Raw genomic sequence first — 20,743 nt, 5'->3', positions numbered from 1 at the left:
ACTCGAGTACTGGGTGTGACCCCTCTGCTGCTACTCTGGTGGCCATCGTGCATAACTGTGGTGACCTTTGCTTCAGAAGATCAATGAGGCCCTGCGAGGTTGGATTCCTCCGGTGCTGTGTCCACTGCTGTGCCCCAGGACCACATGTAGCCCTGTTGCAACCCCCAGCTCACAGCAGCTCTGAAAAGCACAATTAGGCAGCAATCTGCTCCTACCAAGCCAGCTTTCAGTGAGTCCAGCATGGCTACATGATGTCCTGCAGACCCTCCTGGCTGGAGTTGGCAGGACGAAGGTCTGAGAGGGCAGAGTGATGGCGCTGATGAGCGTCTCCACTCTGCAAGGTTTGGAGGGGTCAGAGATTAGTGGGGGAGGGGGGGGTAGGGTCATTTTGATATCTTCCTCTGTACTTTACTTTTCTCATCTCTTGACATAAAGAAAAGAAAATAGTAGGAAGCAGAGGTGTCAAGTAACGAAGTACAAATACTTTGTTACCTTACTTAAGTAGAAATTTTGGTTATCTATACTTCACTGGAGTAATTATTTTTCAGACGACTTTTTACTTTTACTCCTTACATTTTCACGCAATTATCTGTACTTTTTACTCCTTACATTTTAAAAACAGCCTCGTTACTCTATTTCATTTTGGCCTTTAAAAAAAACTATCCAGTTAAATTGCTCCATCCGGATAGAGTGAATTTGGTTGTGGCTCAGATGTTCTTGTCCAGTTTTGTTCTTACATCCGTTCCCTCAGATTCCTGCAACTAAACTTGGATGTACATTCCAATAAAGGTTAGGATAAATGATAACATGCCTCTGAAGTTTGACTTTTTGCACCATTACAATACTTATAGGCAACTAGTCATCATATCTCCTGCTCTCTGAAACACATGTTAATGCTCAATAGTACACATATATGCTTCTTTAATATATTTGCATTATACTAAGATGCATTCATTTTCAACTGCTTTTGTCCTTAATGGCTTTTCCGCCCCTTACATTACTTTTACTTTTATACTTTAAGTAGTTTTGAAATCAGTACTTTTATACTTTTACTTGAGTAAAAAACTTGAGTTGATACTTCAACTTCTACAGGAGTATTTTTAAACTCTAGTATCTATACTTCTACCTGAGTAATGAATGTGAATACTTTTGACACCTCTGGTAGGAAGATACTAACTTTATGGTCAAATCCATAAAAAAATGTTTTTAACTTCTTCTCGTTTCACATTTAGTTACATTCAAACCTGTGTTTATTTAATCATTTTTTGTACGAGCCTTATGTGAGATTATTTTCCATGTCGATGCTCTCTCAGACAATAAATTTTTTCTCAAAATGTGTTTGTTATCTGTGTTTTTCATTTTCACACTTCATGCACTGATACAATAGACTATTCTGGGAATTGAAATTAAATTGATTCAGGTGCATCTGATGTCAGTAAAAAAAAGAATGAACATTAGTCGTGGTGAAGCCTCAAAACTGTGCTGTGGACAGAGCGTCTCAGCAGTAGACTTTTCTTCTAAAAACATCCACATGCTGAACAGTCATTCTGTTTCATGACCCTGTTTTCAAAAGATATTGTACACTGAAGCAAAATGCAGTCATTTGCAAGTGATCTAAAACCCAACTTTGGTAGAAAGCAGTACAAGGTGAGAGATGAGAGATCCCAAGAAGTTAGGAGGAGAAAAACAAAGACTAATTGGAATTAAAATCAACTAAATAAATGTTAGGAGATAAGTAAAAAAAAAAGCCTGGGCAAGTTGTAAAGTGCTCAAATGATTGGGTATAAAAAGTTCAGTTACATTTGATTTAAATTATTTATATAGCACCAATTCAAGTAGACAGGTTCAGTGCACTCCAATTAAAAAAATACAGTCCAATTTAGTCAAATTATAATCTAAACACATTCCAATCAAAACTATTTTCTTGCTATCCATTTATGATTGTTTCTAATTCAAATTTGTATTATGTCAACACATTGTAAAATATAATACCTATAATACCTAACAAAGGAGCCTATGAAATTATATTGAATATTCATGCTTCAATTCTCATCTAAAGTATGGACAAAGGGACAGTAGTAGACATATTTTAGAGGCCAGCTCAAAATTAAAAGTTGAAAAATGCTTCTTCAACTCACTCAAAGACCTTTTGAGCAAATATTTCAACTAATAAAATGTTTTTTTGGAACATAAAAAATGTGATGAGTTCATCATTTGTATGATGAAACTAAAGGATGCAGAGAAAAAAAAGAAATCTCTGTACATAAGGAGGGAGGTGAAAAACCTGCACTGTTTAATGGTGAGCTTCACTTTACTGCCTGACTGGAAGATGCTGGACGTCTGTGATGGAAGTCGGTGCATCGAGTCAGGAAAACATCTAGAAAACCATCAGAGCTTTTGTTCAGACTCAAACATGGAAAGTAGCTTTTCTCAGCTCCCAAATGTTCGTAATGCCGTTGTAGGAAGAGAAAATAGGACATGGATGTAAGCATCCTGTCAAAACATTACAAAATAAAAATAAAAAAATGCCATCAAGTTCAAAATGTGTTGCAATTCGCTGTATCTTCAATTAGCTACAGTGTTTATTACTAATCAAACAGCGCTTTCAATAAATTAGTCTTTTTATTTAAACCTTTATTGCAAACAGTCAGATGGATCAAATTAGGTTGTTACATAAAAACAAATTTACATTTGTTTAGAGTTAGCTGTTTTATAGAGGCTTTTAACCAAAGATGCAACTGATGAACAATGTAAATGTAAATGAGTAAATCAAACGTGAATGAGAAATAAAAAATTGGACAGGTGCAGAAGTAAATGGTTTTTGTAAATTATGACTCATTGGATGTTCACAAAAACACCTACAATTATGTGTAATTATATATTTATCTCCTCTATTTTAACTCCAACATGCGACCGTAACAGAGGCTTCTTTATTTAACAAAATGTCGTCATATGCTGACTTTTGAACATTTTGAAAATGGCACAGCAGCATTGTACTGTGGGAGTTTGTGTTTGGTGAGTTTCAGCTCATGATGTAGATTCCTCTGAGGAGCCACTGAACATTTAATGTCCTGTTTACTTTTGACAGTTAGTCCTTTTTTCACAGAAAGACTCAAAAAGGACTAAGAATTTTATATAGAATGATCATTAATAATATCTGAAGCAAGCTAGACCAAATCAATTTTCATTGAAACAGACTGTTTTATTGCTGCTGTAGCTGAATACTAATAGAGTTTAAAAAAACTCCAAAAAGGTATTAATTTCAAAATCGCCACATATTATCCAGGTCTCTGACGATCTTTTTCTCATTTGCACTAGTTTTCAAGGAGAGACTTTGTTGTGATGCAGTTGCATCCTTGAGTGACTGTTCCTGGTTGGAAATTTGACACAATTTCTTGGTACTGACCTGATCTGATTTTTCAAGATCTTTATCGATAGAGTAAAGGTCAACATAACAAATGTTTAATGTTTTTGCCCTTTTCTCCATCCCACAAGCAGGCTTGACGTGTGTTTGGGGTCAGAGTCCTGTTCTTACACCCAGATTTCTGAAAGTTTCTACTGTCTCCATGATAGTCTTGGTTTTTTGTTCCATACACCATAATCACTGGCAGCAAAACATGTTCGGCTCATGATGCTACCACCTCTGTGCTTAACAGCTGGTACTGCGTTCTTGGGGTTGAATGCATCACATATACATCTACCAACTGAACTCTGTTCCTTGTTTTCAGACAACTCAGTCTTTGTGTGATATATCAATACAACTTTCATTATGAAGAGTAGTTATTTATCTTGTTCATGTGGCCAGCTGTAAATATAAGTCAGATTTGAACAGGTATGTTTTAGCGTTTGTCATTCAAGGATGATACAGAATTCATATGAAGTGGTTTAGGCAGCCTTCAACTCATGGCAGATCCAAGTCACCTTGCCCTCTGGTCATTACTGACCACCTTAAACATGCTCCTCTCAGCTGAGGGTGATCATTTGGGATTTTTTTTTTGACACCTTGTCAACAAAGTTGCTCCCAAAATGTTGTTCATTTAGGGACTTTCAGAGCTGATGGTCTTGGAAATACAGCTTTTTAATGATACATGCAAATACAGTATTTTCCGCACTATAAGGCGCACCTAAAAGCCTTTAATTTTCTCAAAAACCTGCAGTGCGCCTTATATATGATCATTACGGTAATTTGTGTTACTGTAGTCAGGGGGATTGTGGGTAATGTAGTCAGGGGGATTGTAGCTACTGTTGTTGGTGTCGCCGAAGTAACGGCACTAAAAACGTCAGGAATCGTCTCAGACGTTCAGACAACAGCAGCGACGCTGACTCGCATAGTGGCGACTTTGACGAGACGGAGCAAAGCATGTTTTTATTTTGTTAATAAAGTTTGACATACAGTACTTTTCTTCTTGTTTTTTTTTTTTTGCATTTGCTGTAGGATTTTGTAGCATTTCCTGTAGCGCAGCTCCATCAGGTAGATACATAACTCAACCCCAGCCACTATAGTACGGTATTTTACCATATATTTAGTGCGCCTTATAATGCGGTGCACCTTATATATGGAAACCGTTTTAAAATACGTCATTCATTGAAGGTGTGCCTTATAATGCGGTGCGCCTTATAGTGCGGAAAATATACCTTCTTATTCATCACAAACTGTTTTTAGACTGGCAGTCAATCAAGACTTACAGAATGTTGAGATATATCACTGGCAAGTAAGAAGAGAGAGCTCTTTTTCCCATTAAACATGTATATTTTGCAATCTTTCTGCCCTTCAAATGTCACAGGTTCCAAAGTTGCAGTGACATTCATTTCCTTTATGAGTGCATGCACACTTCAGTCCAGAAAAATGTGTGCAGATTTCTGTGAGTCCAAGAGGTATATGATCCCTGATGTGGAAGATGTGTTTATGTAAAGCATGAACAAATCAAATCCACTGGGCTCTCAGGCTGAGTTATTATCCAGCCCGGAGTTATTTGGTATTACGCTTGTTGTTGTGTGCATTGTTGGTGGGCAGAGGTTAACAAAAGGCCAAGTCCAACCCAAGCCACCGGCAGTGGCCGCATGGGGAAATGTTGGCAAGCAAGCCAGAGAATAATCATAGGCTAATCCGATTTCCAGCTTTGATAATGGAGGCCAAGCTAAATAAGAAAAATTCTAGGCAAATTTGTGCAAATGAAAAAGGACTCCTCCTGACATAATGGCACGGTGCAAGGCAGCCTCTAATGACCAATAATCTGTCTAAGAGCCTCTCTCTTTCTCTCCCTCTCTCTCTGTTCCCTGGTTTCACCCTCCATCCTCTCTCTTATCCTGTTCCAACCCCCTCCTCCTCCTCCTCCTCCTCCTCCTCCGCAACTCTCATCAGCTTCTTCTCTCTTCCTGGGAAGATGTCAAGAGTCATATGACACGTAGAAGGCAGAGGAGGGCAAATGGGTTTTGATATAGCAAATGAACCTTCATGTCACATATGCTTAAAGACTTTCCATCACAAAAAATATTGTGATTTGCCAACAAACCCTAAAATGTAGTCTTTTTTTCAAATTCATTTCACTTTTATGAGAAATGTATTTTTTTTATTAATCTCCCAATTCAAATTTTAAGATTTGAGGGTTTACTAATACAAACATATTGACTTATACTAGGGACCAAAGATTTTTGGGACATATTGGTCATTCATTGACTTCATTCAATGACTAATACACATAGCTATTTTATGACCTTAATGTAATCGCCACACATCATATGTTTCCATGAGAACACTCAGCACTGCAGAGTAAACACATTTTCAGCTGCTGTGAATGTATTTGATCATTTGTTTTATAACTGAATGAAAATCTTTTTCCATTGACGCAGCATCTCTGTAACACAAGTGGACAGCATCCAGAAGTGCTTTTGACCAGTTGAATACATTATTTTGAATTTTCAATATCTATTTGCATCAATGTTCACAAGATATTACCGCCGTAGATCAATCTGTCCAGCTGTGGACACAATTTGTTAATACGGTTTTGTCACAATAGTTACAAGAGTCTTTTAAGGTTGTACAGCCAAGATCAACACTGAGTTTAAAATCCCGTTCGAACCAAGCAGATCTTTGAGCCATAATAATTATGTGGCACTGGCCAAAACCCTTCTTGCATTTCAGTCGTGGGGCTGCTGGACACGAATACCACTCCAAAACCCATACCACGTGTACTGTGTCATTGTAAACTTTTAGAGGTTAGGGTAACTTGGGAGAAGGCCAAAGAGTGGAGGACAAATGACCTAGATCTGAGAGAAAATGGACGTTTGTTTGCTATCACTGTTTTTCTCTTTGTAGAATAGTGGAAAAAAAGAGATTTCTGTAATCTGAAAAACTATTTTGGAGCAGTTCAGTGATAGAAAGAGTGATTGCAGTGCAGGAGAGACTGCCCTAAGAAAATGGAGAAGAGTTAAAAAGGTCATTATTTTACGCTCATACTTCAGCTATGGTACCACCAAGCAGCAGCTGCTTTTCAGACAGTGTATGACTGTGTGCAATTCATGCACAACAAATAGCAGAGGTCAATAATGTAATTGATCAAGATACATGTTTGCCGCACAGCTTACAATTCAGATACAACACAGAATCATCGTTGAGCCATTTGGCTTTAGGCTAGGAAAAGAAAAAGAAAAGAAAAATCTCACCTGAATTTTTTTCTTTTTTCAGGTTGTGTGCTGGGGATGCTTAGCTGTTCATTGGATATCCAGCTCTGCAGAGCATGAGTAGGTGATCTCCAGACACCAGTATATTCTGTAAACTGCTGTAGGGTGTTTCAAACTGCGTCAAAGCCAAAAGACAACAGTGAGCTGATGAGCTGCAGAACCTTGTTCAGTAACCTTGTAAGTAGCCGATCTGCTGTTCTTAACCTACAGGTAAACTTGCTGAATATGATGAAGACAGCTTGTTCAAAAATAAACGAATAAATGACTGCGTTTACATGCAGTCAATAACCCTTTTAAAACCCGAATATTCGCAATAATCCGAATTTGCACGGCCATGTAAACACCAATAACCCCTTTGAATAACCCGAATTTGCTCATATTTGGGTTTTTAAAAACCCCAATATGACCCCTGGGTTACTCCTTATAAAACCTGAATATTCGGTCATGTAAACACCAAATGGAATATCCCCATCAAACGGAACATGAATTGGTTTTCTGCGCATGTTGTTTTTGCAAGGAATCTTGGTCTTTTGAGTCCGGACTTTTGAGTGGAAGTTCTTATAAACACGGAGAAACGCAAGACCACTCCACACTTTTGGAGTGAGGAGGAGACTAATCACTTCATTAATGTAATGAAGGATATGAACATTTCTGCATTTGTAGACAGTAGTACCGGGATAGCGAGATTTAAAAGAAGATGAGCGAAAAGATGCGCGAAGCAGCATTTGTTTTGAATTTGGATACAGGAAGAAGAAGCGGAAATGACGGGAATTGCGTCATGATGTTCTCCGTGCGTCGCTGGTTTGATCCAGATATCCCAAATGATTAATTACCATGAAAACTGAATATTCCGAATGTTTCAGTAACCGGAATATTAGCAATAACCCGAATTTTGACTGCATGTAAACGTAGTCAATGACAGTGGCTATGACAGCTATTTTGTGAACCTTCAAATTCAGAAAATAGTAGTCACTAAAGCCAACATGCAAGGGTTGCAGGTTCAGAACTGGAGCAATTGTGTCCTCCACATGGACAAAATTAAGCTGCCAAAACAAGTAAGGCATTGACTTACTGATCAACCTGACCAGGATATACCCCAGTGTTGTCATTTTAGTTAGGTAAATGCACTCGAATGTTATCAAAGGGTGCAAAATTATTGCAACTGAGGGCATTAAACGACATCATTAGCACATATGCCCTCACTGAAAAAAATAAATCTAAGCGCATGTAAATATAACATATTTAAATCTGTGATATTAACAATTAAAAATGAAGTTTGTTGCTTTACATGAATACATCTAGTTTTGAACTTAATCTGCATTTGTTCAAAAAAAAGACATTGTGCATTTTTTCCTTAACCAGCAGTATTTATGTAATCCCAGGCAATCTTTTCATTTACACACAAACAACAAGCAATGATCTTGTTGTATTTACTTTTCCTTTAACAATTTTAATCTATTGGGCAGATTGACCAACGTTTAGATGAAACATGCTTTATTTGTTTATGTAGAACACAACAGTAAAAAATATCTTGCTTGATACTTTAGAAAAATTAAGGCAACTTTTTCGCATGAGATTTTGATGTAGATCAAGAAAGACTAGTCTTTGTATAAACTACTTAATTTTTAGTGTGTACAAAATTCATTTGCAAGTAAAGTCAACTTAATTTTGATAAAGTAAACTTAACACAATTAAGTTGACTGTACTTGCAAAATGTATTATTTACATACAAAAAATTAAGTAGTTTAAACAAAGACTACTCTTTCTTGATCTACATAATAATCTCATGCAAAAAGTTGCCTTATTTTTTTTAAGTAAATCAAGCACAATATTTGTATCAGTGCTGTTAGTAATCAGGTCACTTGCTGGCTTAGGAAACTAGCGACAGGAAGAGATGGAAGCCACTGATGTCAAGACAAGAACATCAGAATGCATGGAGGATTGCACCTCAAGTCCAACACAAGAAGGATCTACACAAAGTAGAAGGAGGGAAGCCGGGGATTAGTGATCATCAAAGCCACCATCCAAAATGAAATACAGATCCTCAAATACATCTAGACTAGAGGATGGCCCCAAATGATGAACTGCTATATGAATGTCCCAGCCTGCAGAAATCCAGAGAGGAAGAAAAGATATGAATGAGGAACAATCATGGCACAGCCTGCACCTCCAGCAGACTGAAGAAGTGGCTGACATTGTAAAGTCCTGCCAGTAGTTAGACAGGACGGTCTGAACAACAGCACTGAGGCCTTAATCATAGCAGCGCAAGAACAATGGAGGTCAAGGTTTACCACTAAATCCTAGCTGGAGACTGTCCAAAGACGCTCCCGAGACAAGCCAGCACATACTGTAATAGCGGGGTATAAGATGCTGGCAGGTAAGGCCTACATGGATATGGTGTATATTAGTCAACTACAGAAGATGGATATAGCAATCCCAGGAGAGAGCAACATCAAGAAGAATGAACGTGACAAGCAGGAAAATATGAAAGGTTGTTGGCAGAGATAGAAAATATGTGGAAGATGAAGCCAGCAGTGGCCGTTGAAGAACTCAGAGCAGTGAACTCTGAACTACCGACACGGCTCCATCAGATCCTGGGAACAACATCAGAAGAAGAGCATCCTAGGAACAACAACCACAAAAATGATAATAATAAATATGAAATAGTCTTTGTTACCATGAGGCTCCCAGATCTCTGGTAGTCAGTACTCGAGTTGTAAAAACAATCAGGGGGGATGGTGGATTTTATCATATGGGGACAGATAATTTGTGCTGATTACAAATAATATAATATATTACAAATAATAGCACTGACCAAAACACCTGCAGAAATACTGCAGGAATGACATAGCAGCAGTTAAATGCAGCTTTCTGTAAGCTTTAAATATCCACTGGGCTTACATCAAGTACATCAAAACACAAGAATAAAAAATAGTTTTCTGAACTTATCAATATGACTCTGTCCTTCACAGGATAAGTAAAATGGATCACTGCAAAAACTCAAAATCTTAACAAGAACATTTGTCTTATTTCTAGTTAAAATGTCTCATTTTAGTAAAAAAAATCTTATTACACTTAAAACAAGACTCATCACTGGAAAAAACAACAATTTTAACCTGTTTCAAGTAGATTTTCACTTAAAATAAGTGGAAAAATCTGCCAGTGGAACAAGATTTTTTTGCTTCTAATGAGAAGATAAATCTTGTCCCACTGGCAGATTTTCCTACTTATTTCAAGTGAAAATTTACTTGAAACAGGTGAAAATTGTTACATTTTTCTGGTGTTATTTTTCTGGTGATGACTCTAAATGTTGAAATAGCAGTAAAACCACCTTCATTGATGAAATGACATAAGGGATGGAAAGGGGGGATGATTTTGACCATTTTTATTTCAGGGGGGGATGCCCTCCCCCCCTCATCCCCCCTCAACTCCAGTACTGCTGGTAGGGCACCTCAGTTCTTGGTCAAATATCTATTAAAGATTGTAAAAATGATGCTTTCACAGGGTATCTCAACTATTAGTATTTCAACTATTTGAGAAATATATCAAGCTTTAGGACAAACCTAAAAGCTATACCGGTACTCAAAGATGCAAATAAACACATTTTTCAAATGTAAATAAGTTATTTTCTGTGGTTTTAAAGATGAAGTTAATGCACCCATCATTACATCACTGATCCACTGCACCGTTATATGCCACGTTAACAGTATTCTCACTGCAGCACCAGCAGCAGCCGTGACACAATTTTACCTCCGTGGTAAAATAACACCACTTGTTTCTTCCCTCCCCCTTCCCTCCTCCAGGCCCGCGCGAGCAGCTCGGCACTGTGTTCCTGACAACTTCCATAAATTACTGGATATTTTCATATTTCAAATTTCATCTACATTCATGTGAAGCGGCCGGGGCCCCGGCGGAAGCCAGCATCAGGGTGTCAGTTGAGGAGCCAGCAGCCCCCTCGGCTGCAGCGCTGCCACCGGCTGCCTGGCTCGGTGGCCCCAGAGACCCTTGGCTAATTGAATTGCATCCACTGATTAGATTATCCTTGCGGCAGCTTGCTGCCAATCTGAAGTATGGGCGCCTTCTATCCTACTTAACCCTTCTGCCCCCCACCCGCTGCTGCAGGCATGCACACACAACACACACACACACAACACACACACACACACACACACACACACACACACACATACGCAGGCGAGGCAGAGTGCCCAATATATTCAAGGGGCCATCAAAGTTGGCCAGTTTTGTTATTTTTCTTTTGCATTGTCTTGCCTTGTAAAAGCGGCCATCTTTCACCGCCTGGACCTCACCACCACTTGTTCTTCGCCAAACAGCCGAGTCTGGCAAATGCTCAGCATCATTACTCCAAGTTTGTTTTTCTGTTTGTCCTGCGTTTTATTCAGAGGTTTTTGTTCAGGTCCTGTCTGTTCACTGGAGGAGCCACAACAACCCTCAGTCGATAGCAGCTACAACATGGATGTGCATATTCTATACTCAGGAGACAGTACATTCACCACATTATTAATAATTTCCATACATATTAAAGCTTAAAAATCATTTGGGTTGAGCTTCAAAAGAGGATTTTCATCTTATAAATAGCTGGCAGGTCGTAAAATCAACATTTACATTTCTAATTTGTTAATGTGTTTGACGCTTTACTGACAGAGACATAAGGCTGAACAAAACATTCATCTTCTGTCTTTCTGTTTGGCATTACGGATCATCTGATGTCTATAGATATTGGCAGTACTTCTGTACAGAGTTGATGCACGCCTTCCTCCTTTTCTAAAACATTTTCATGCTCCATGTCTGGATGCAGCAGCGGACTCTGTTGAGTCACACTAGTTTTATAAAAGTGCTCTTAAGGCCAATACTAATCATGGGAGCATGACAGTTTGTCCACTGTGTAACCTTGGCCCAAAGGTCACACATTGTGATTCCTGGCATTGGGCTTTACATGATTTACAATCTTTCCCCAGACCGCCAGAAACTTTTCACAACATCGTGCTCTGTGGAAGTTGGATGGCAGAAGTTCTTTAAAGTTTTGCACTCACAGGTCAAAGGTTCAGCAACACTGTTGTATAAAGAACAACCTCAATACCTGACGAGTTATTTTAGGCTACAAGCCAAAAGTAGGATCTGTTACTCCCTCCGAGTTTAATCAAGGTTCAAAATCGTTCTTGGGTTTTAACAACCATTTATTTGGACAACATGTCTTCATATGCTCCAATAATGCTGTCAGAACTGAGACAATAAAAAATAAAACTGAATTTAACTTATAAACAATATAAAGAACCTAAATTAAATAAATAGAAATACACATTAAACAAATAAAAGGGGACACATTACCTGGATATAAAATAAAATGCTTAATTGGCTCCACTTCTAAGTCACATAACAGTCACATGATGAACTAATTAACACGAAACATACAAATATTAAGGAATAAAGATGATTTTCATTGCTTCTTCTTGTACGAAAAGATAATTTTATCTTCTGGTAAAACTTATGACTCCTCTCTTGCAGACATTACAGGTGTACATTGTCCCCAAACAACAATGTGAACACAAAACAATTGGTCCCCCCTTACCTGTGTTTTTAACCAAATAAATGAAATATCTTTACATGAATGAAATGAAACATGAAAATGATGAGTTATCCTATTATTGAATATTTATATTAAATATTACCATTGAACATATGGGAGGTGCCTCTGACAAAAGCTACAAGATCATTGAGAGCTGTTTTTACTACTAATTAGGTATCCTTATTTAGCATTTAATTGGTAAATGAAAGAGCCACCAAAATGTACCAAACCAATTAAAACGGGGTGGGAGTGGGCTTTATCCATAACTTACACAAAAGTGTCCAAGACTAATCAAAGCAACCAAGAGGGCTGCAGAATTGCTAATAACACTTTGGATTAACAAGGTTTTACTGCAAAAGTGTCCTTTGTTGATACTGGTGTTTGTTTGTCTGATTGGTTGTGTGTCTATCCAATGGCATCCAATCCACAGGTACCACAGCAATTCTTAGTATTGAAGAGGTAAAGAATTAGAATGACTGGGCGGGCAAATGATGGGACACTGAGCTAAACATGACGAAAAGTGCCTTTATGATGCTTTAATTTGAAAAAATCCTTAATAACCCATGTCTCCCCATTACGATGGCTGTGTAAGCATTAATTTATTAAAAAAAATTATCTATATGAGCCAAGAATTGACAACCCAAAGACACCACGTCTCTAATGGCTTTTGCTAAAACAAAACTTTCGCTCAACAAGTTGCAAAACTGACGCCAGTCATTTGTAGTCCACTGTACGTGTGTGGATGTGTTTTACTGAAACTAGTTTTCTTGTTGCCCGGCCCAAGTCACATGCTTCCTTTCTCTGATTGGTTGTATACTTATCCAACAGGGTCCACAGGTTGTTTTGTTTTTTTCCTTGGTACCACCTACAAATCAAAGTGGAATCAAGAGGAACCACAGTGACTCTTTGTATGGAAGAACAAACTGTTTGGCAGTATGGCCTGTGGTATTGGAGTATTGCTATCCAGGCGAGTGACCTGTTACATTTAGCAGGGTTTGATTTGAGCACTTGCTCCTATAAAGGGTTAATAAAACGTTGTGAAAAGTGAAAAGTGAAAAAGGAAGAGAGAAACAGAAGATAAATGCATTCAGTATCAGTCATGCAGTATTTCTTCCCATAACTCAGCGTCTCACTAATACAGCGAAGAGAAATTGCAGATGAGTCCGGCCTCTGCATACAGCAGTGCACAGTAGTTTTCAGGGGAAATGATTACTCACCATGTCCAAGTTGTATTAAAGGCATCTATTTTTAGAAAGCCAATTTTAGACAAGAAAAAGCTGAACAAATATGGTGCAGAATGCAGCACTCACTTAAAAAAGATAGTAGTAAGAGTCCTAAATGGAAAATATTGACATGAAATCCATAGAAATTAATGTTAAAATGGAAGGCGCTAAGTGGCTCTTGACAGGTTTATTTCCATCCAAAAACACAACGTGGCCAAAAATGTTATTTTTGGATGAAGCGGTCCTTGAAGCATCACATGCAGCCTCCTGACCCTGCCATGACTTCAGACACCTCCCCTCCCGAGGACACCAGCAGGACATGCCATCTCATGCTTTGCCACATTTCAGTTTTGAGCCGATGCATAACGTAGATGAATGCAAGCGTTCGCAGAGGAAAAGTCATGTTCTGATGTAATTATCATCTATTGCTTCCAGTAATCGTATCAGATCTCTTTTGAACAATAATCTCATGGTGAGCGTCTGGAAGAGGAGAGCCCTCCTCCCTGTTTATTGTTCTCCACTCCAGTAAAACACAATTGAATTGAGAAGTCTGCTATTAGATTTTTTGCTCTGTAGAATAAACTGAAATCGTATTTTTGCTGGAAATTATCAATACATCTTGGAAGGCAAAAGTAAGAAGACACAAAGCAAAAGTAGACCCTGGGTAGAGAGTGTAGAGATGTAATACAGCAGATGAAGGATGAGGAGGAGTGGAAGGGAAGACTTTCACCAACTGGAGAAGAGGTTTATTGACATACCCGGGTCAAATGAATATGCTACAGTTTGTAAATCGCATCAAAACTGCAAAATACAGCTTATACACGCCAGATATTTTATTCTGCAGCTGTTAAATCCAGTAAGTAAAGGGGCATGTATTGAAATGTGGAAAGGAAGTGGAGTACACTTCACATAAAAATCAATACAACCATTACATGGGATTGAAAAAAACAAAACGAGATATTTTGGAACACAAAATGAGGACATGACTGTAAGTAGGAAAAGTTGTAAAGATGAAATACTAGAACAACTTTTAAACAGGCAACACAACAAAAGTAAAGAACAAAACTGTTTATTCAGCTCTTGTTAATATCGTCCCTCACTGAACACAAAAACAATGCACTCACACAGATTCACGTCTGAATGCATTTCTGCTTTCTTTCACTCCATAAGTGATCGTGACAGCTGCAAAGAAATACAATTCTAATTGCACTGTAAAGCAATGCATCAGGTCTGCACTGTTTTGGATCTGTCCTGCAAAACAGAGTTTGAGGGAAGGCAATAGCTTTAATTTAATCAGTAAACCAAGCCATCAAATTCATCCTGAAATGTGGTTGAAAAAACAAAACAGCAGTGAAGTCAGGGATTTTTTTCTGTAATAATTGAAATGCACATTTATTCACCATCAGCACCTTAAGGTATTTTGTGTGTAATCACTTTTGACTGTGGGGTCACATTTAATTTGCTTAAAACAGTTGACCTGTTTAAGCGTACAGTAACGCTTTCACTGGCTGGGAAATGGCCTGTTCCCCTCGGTGACACTGAAAAAACTGTGGTTTGCTAATTGAGGGTAAAGGATGTTGCTCAGAAGTGTTCGTCCATTTGTTAGGTGGAAGAAAAATGTTTGTTTTTACAAATAATGTTTCAGAAAACTATCTTCAATCTTCATTTTAAAATGAAGAAACTCCTTCTCAGGGTGTCATTAGTAAAAGAAAGAAAGAAAAAAAAGAAACATCCAGCATTTGACCAATCAAAACTCATCAATATGTGAACGTAAAGCTCAACCAAACTACTATTAGTTTCTATGTGTACTGTATATCATTTTTGACAAACCCAGGCATTAGTTAGCCGTATCACTTGCTATTTGTCTTATTTTAGAAAATAAGTAAAAACATTGTCCATGTTTGGCACATCAACTATAGAACGCTCTCAAAATTAGCCTGTAAATCCGTTTTACTAAGTGCAGTCATGAAGCGCCCGAAAAAACAGAAGTGAAAACATAACAGGCTAATGCAAGTATCTCACTGTGTCAATGGGGGTTAAGTAGCTCCATAACCAACACTGAGATTTTATCTATCTTCCAGCCATCCATCTTTTTGGCCCTCCCTATCCTGTTCAGGGTTGTGATTTCTTGAAAGTGAACAATCAAGGTTTTGCCTTGATATGACAAAACTCAGATTTGATTTGATAAAAAGCAGCTCTTACTTGTATTTACAGGATTTCATCAACATAAAATCTGAAACAAAGACTTTGAAACAGAGAAATAAAAAAACAAAGAGAACTTTAACAGAAAGGGAAAGTGCATTGCAGTGAAGGAAAGATAACAAAATTTATTTTTTTGACAATAAATTTTGCCAAACAGGTATATTTTCCCCCTTTACTTGACATTGTGTCTCCACTGTTTGAGATTTATATTTCGTTGTTAAGTAACAATGACAATAAAAATCTAAATCTAATCTAATAAAGCAAACCATACAAGACAAACAATAAAAGATACATACATTTTACAAGTTGATCTCTAACTTAGTTAACATTAGACTTTCATACACTTTTATGGAGGTGTAGAAAGAGAAATATGCACATTTTATCGGCTGAAACACTTGTACACTCAAAGCATCTGTCTAACATCGCAGCACAACTAAATTTACTTAAGCAACAGATCAGATTATCTGTTTCACCAGCGAGGGCCTGAGTAAGTTCTCGATGTCCACTTTCTGAAAGTCATGATATTGAGTTTCTACCAACTGTATCAGAAGTTTTAGCTTCATGATTTGATACTTCAGGTTCCTTAAGATTTCTGATTAAATCTTGCTCAATATACGCAGTTGATTTAATTTCAACTTTTAAGAAATAACAAAGTATTTTAAGTACTTTGACCTCCAGCCACATGAGCTAACTGGAAGAGTTTCAAATGAAATGCAGAGGTGTCAAAAGTATTCACATTCATTACTCAGGTAGAAGTATAGATACTAGAGTTTAAAAATACTCCTGTAGAAGTTGAAGTATCAACTCAAGTTTTTTACTGAAGTAAAACTATAAAAGTACTGGTTTCAAAACTACTTGAAGTATAAAAGTAAAATTAATGTAAGGGGGAAAAAAGCCATTAAGGACAAAAGCCATTGAAAATGAATGCATCTTAGTATAATGCAAATATATTAAAGAACCATATATGTGTACTATTGAGCATTAACATGTGTTTCAGAGAGCAGGAGATATGATGACTAGTTGCCTATAAGTATTGTAATGGTGCAAAAAGTCAAACTTCAGAGGCATGTTATCATTTATCCTAACCTTTATTGGAATGTACATCCAAGTTTAGTTGCAGGAATCTGAGGGAACGGATGTAAGAACAAAACTGGACAAGAACATCTGAAACAACCACAACCAAATTCACTCTATCAGGATGGAGCAATTTAACTGGATAGTTTTTTTTAAAGGCCGAAATAAAATAGAGTAACGAGGCTGTTTTTAAAATGTAAGGAGTAAAAAGTACAGATAATTGCGTGAAAATGTAAGGAGTAAAAGTAAAAAGTCGTCTGAAAAATAATTACTCCAGTGAAGTATAGATAACCAAAATTTCTACTTAAGTAAGGTAACGAAGTATTTGTACTTCGTTACTTGACACTTCTGATGACATGATATGTCTTAATGATGATGTTGATACAGCTGGATGGTGTGAATTGGATAATTTCTGTTGCATTTTAATCAAAGGTGAGCGACAGGAATCTGCTCACCTGTTTTCATCAGGACGGGACAGGAGGATGAGGACACCCAGTCACGTGGAGAAAAGGCCTCCAGCCTTTCCTGCCTCCCTCAGTAACCATCCAACCATCTATCCATCCAGCCAGCTCTCCTGAGTCACTTTTCATAATTATTGGATTACATTCCTGGCAACCCATTAAGCAGGACATTCTCTTCTTAACCACCTGCTCTTCCCCCTCCTCCACCCCATTTTACGCCATCAATCTTTCAGCGTTACCGGAGCCCCTAAAAGCTTTCTGACTGCTCTATAATGGGGGACAGCGCGGGGTCAGGGGGCGCTGCAGGACTGTGTGCTCAGGAGCACTGATGTCTCAGCATTCTGCAGGGGAGCGGGGCAAAGGGACGGACCCTGGCGGCGGTGCGAGGGGCCAACGGGGGTCACTCTGCTCTGCCTGGCTGGAATAGGTCACTGACTGGACCTTTGACTGGGAACAGGAAGGAAAAACACTTTTTCTTTCTACTTTTTTTTGCGATTATGTGGCTTGGTGTACATGTAACCTGTGCAGGTGCATCATGAATATAACTGAGCTAAAGAGGAAATCTTGAAGAGGAAATCTTGTCCTGCGGCTCTTTCAGATCATTTAACTCTGAATGCCATGTGCAACACTTTTTGATTTTTAGCATGAAGTCAGGGGCGTCAATTGGGTATGGCAAAGTATGCCAGCCGCCACACCTTGGCTTCAAGGGTTAAATGTAAATGTTTGTTTTTTCAAATACATTTATGGAATTACTCTTCTATTACTTAATACATATAGAATAACTACAAATGCAAATCAGAACAACATGATCGATTTCACTAGTTATTATACACTGCAAAAACTCAAAATCTTAACAAGAATATTTGTCTCATTTCTAGTTAAAATGTCTAATTTTTAGTAAAAAAAAATCTCATTACATTTAAGACAAGACTCAAAAACAACCATTTTCACCTGTTTCAAGTAGATTTTCACTTAAAATAAGTAGAAAAATCTGCCAGTGGAACAAGATTGTTTTGTTTGTAATGAGAAGATAAATCTTGTCCCACTGGCAGATTTTTCAACTTATTTCAAGTGAAAATGTACTTGAAACAGGTGAAAATGGTCAAATAACAAGTTATTTTTCTGGTAATTACTCTTGTTTTACGTGTAATGAGATTTTTTGACTAAAAATGAGACATTTTAAAATGACATTTTAACTAGAAATAAGACAAATATTCCTGGTAAGATTTTGAGTTTTTGCAGTGAGTGAGACTGCATTTGAAAAAGTTCCAATTTTCTTGACCACACAGATAAGCTACATAGCAGAATTCCGTGATGAGTATTTGCTGGACGTGTTGATTGATACTCTAGTTAAGTTCTGTGACTCGTAACCTTGCCATACCTTAGCTTCCACTGAATTGCATGGTACGCCACTGCATGAAGTCCTAAAATGTACTCCTGTAGTAAAATCCCCTTTACTTTAACCTGTATTTTCTTTTCTACATTTCCTGTAATGGTCTCGTGTTCCTGTAAAGAAATGGATAAAAACTAAATTAACTGCACTGCTGCATGTGGAGGATGTGAGTTTATATTACAGTTCGCTTTTAGTGAAATCTGTGAAATAAATCTGTGAAGAGCTAAATATACAGTATATATATTACAGTATCGAGATGAAGGTTACCATAGCAACAAGCAGCTCTTCTGCTTCATGTGAGTGCTGTGTTAACAGTGTCTTTCCCTTTAACTCATTCACTTCCTTCAACACAATAAACAGTAATATCATTCTCTGTACTGAGAAGAAAAGTTGTAAATTGTAATCACTATCACTTCTATTTAGCATCAGTACCAGTAATCTATTTGGTTATTACATAGATCAGACATAAAATCAATACCTGGGTTGCAAAATCATTTACTTTCTCCACCACTATACTTGCCTTTTCAGACAACTTTTCAGACAACTTTTTAAAGTCAAAGTGTAGCTAAAATTACCATAAATTGTGACGCAATTCGCTCACGTCACAATTAAACATTTGATGACATTTTTACCAAAAGATTATTAACTTAAACAATGATCAAATATATGAAATCAGGTTTCAAAATAATAAGACGATAGATAAGGTTTCCGCTCTGAGAGAGTGGCGGCACGTCTGCTGGAGAAGCTAATGAACACATTTTACACCACCACAAATGAGACACATTAATAAAGTGAACCAAACTGCTAAGACATGAAATCACAAACTGCAGGTTATCAATATACTGACTACTTTTCAGATGTAGACCAAGCTAACAAAACTAATAAACATTTTCAGCTTACACTGTCATGTGTTTTAAATCTCTTTTAAAAACACACTTTTTTATATGTGCTTTTACTTAACATCTAATAATGTACTCTATAATATCCAATGTTATTATTTTCTAATGTTTTATTGTATTTCTATGCTCTTATGTTTTTATATTTTTGTCATTTTATTGGATTCTGCCTTTTAATTCTGCTTTGTAAAAGCACCTTGTAACTGTGTTTGGAAAGGTGCTATACAAATAAAGCTTATTATTATTATTATTATTATTATTATTATTATTATTATTATTATTATTATTATTATTATTATGTGTGAGTGGATGATGCATGATGCCAATGATGCATTCACATACAGGACTGTCTCAAAAAATTTGAATATTGTGATAAAGTCCTTTATTTTCTGTAATGCAAAAATGTCATACATTCTGGATTCATTACAAATCAACTGAAATATTGCAAGCCTTTTATTATTTTAATATTGCTGATCATGGCTTACAGCTTAAGAAAACTCAAATATCCTATCTCAAAAAATTAGAATATTCTGGGAATCTTAATCTTAAACTGTAAGCCATAATCAGCAATATTAAAATAATAAAAGGCTTGCAATATTTCAGTTGATTTGTAATGAATCCAGAATGTATGACATTTTAGTTTTTTTTAATTGCATTACAGAAAATAAAGAACTTTATCACAATATTCTAATTTTCTGAGACAATCCTGTACTTTGCAAGGCGAAGCTATAGCAGAATTGCACCTGTAATCTCTTGTCTTAAAATCTATGAAACTACCAGGCGTAAAAAAAGTCATCACTGGTGGTAACGTTCAACTCTCTATCAACGTGACTAAATAAAATCAGTCCACCAAGTGTCCACTGATCCCTGTAACCTCGGCTGCTTCAGCAGGTGAGTCGCCTGCTCAGGTTGGCATTTATAACTTTTAGCCAAATGAATCTATACTGTGTAACTCCAGTAACTACATGCACAGTCCTCTAACAACCACAGAACGGTTCACTGAGCTCCAGTCAAGTATAAATCAAATTCTCTGGTGTTAAACCTCTCCAGCATCTGCTGTGCTGCTTTCAACTTTTCAATTAATCTATGTTTAGTTATTTATCTGCAATATAAGCATGCATCTGAACTACTTATTAAAAGCACCCACACCTTATTCTAGTTTCTCTTCTGCAACTAAGAACAAGGTGATGGCATTTTGCATTAAGGTGTGGAAATGGAGCAAAGTC

This window comes from Cololabis saira, chromosome 7, assembly GCF_033807715.1.
Source record: "Cololabis saira isolate AMF1-May2022 chromosome 7, fColSai1.1, whole genome shotgun sequence".
NCBI lineage: Eukaryota > Metazoa > Chordata > Actinopteri > Beloniformes > Belonidae > Cololabis > Cololabis saira.
The sequence above is the reverse complement of the archived record's forward strand: the minus strand, read 5'-3'. Positions refer to the sequence as shown.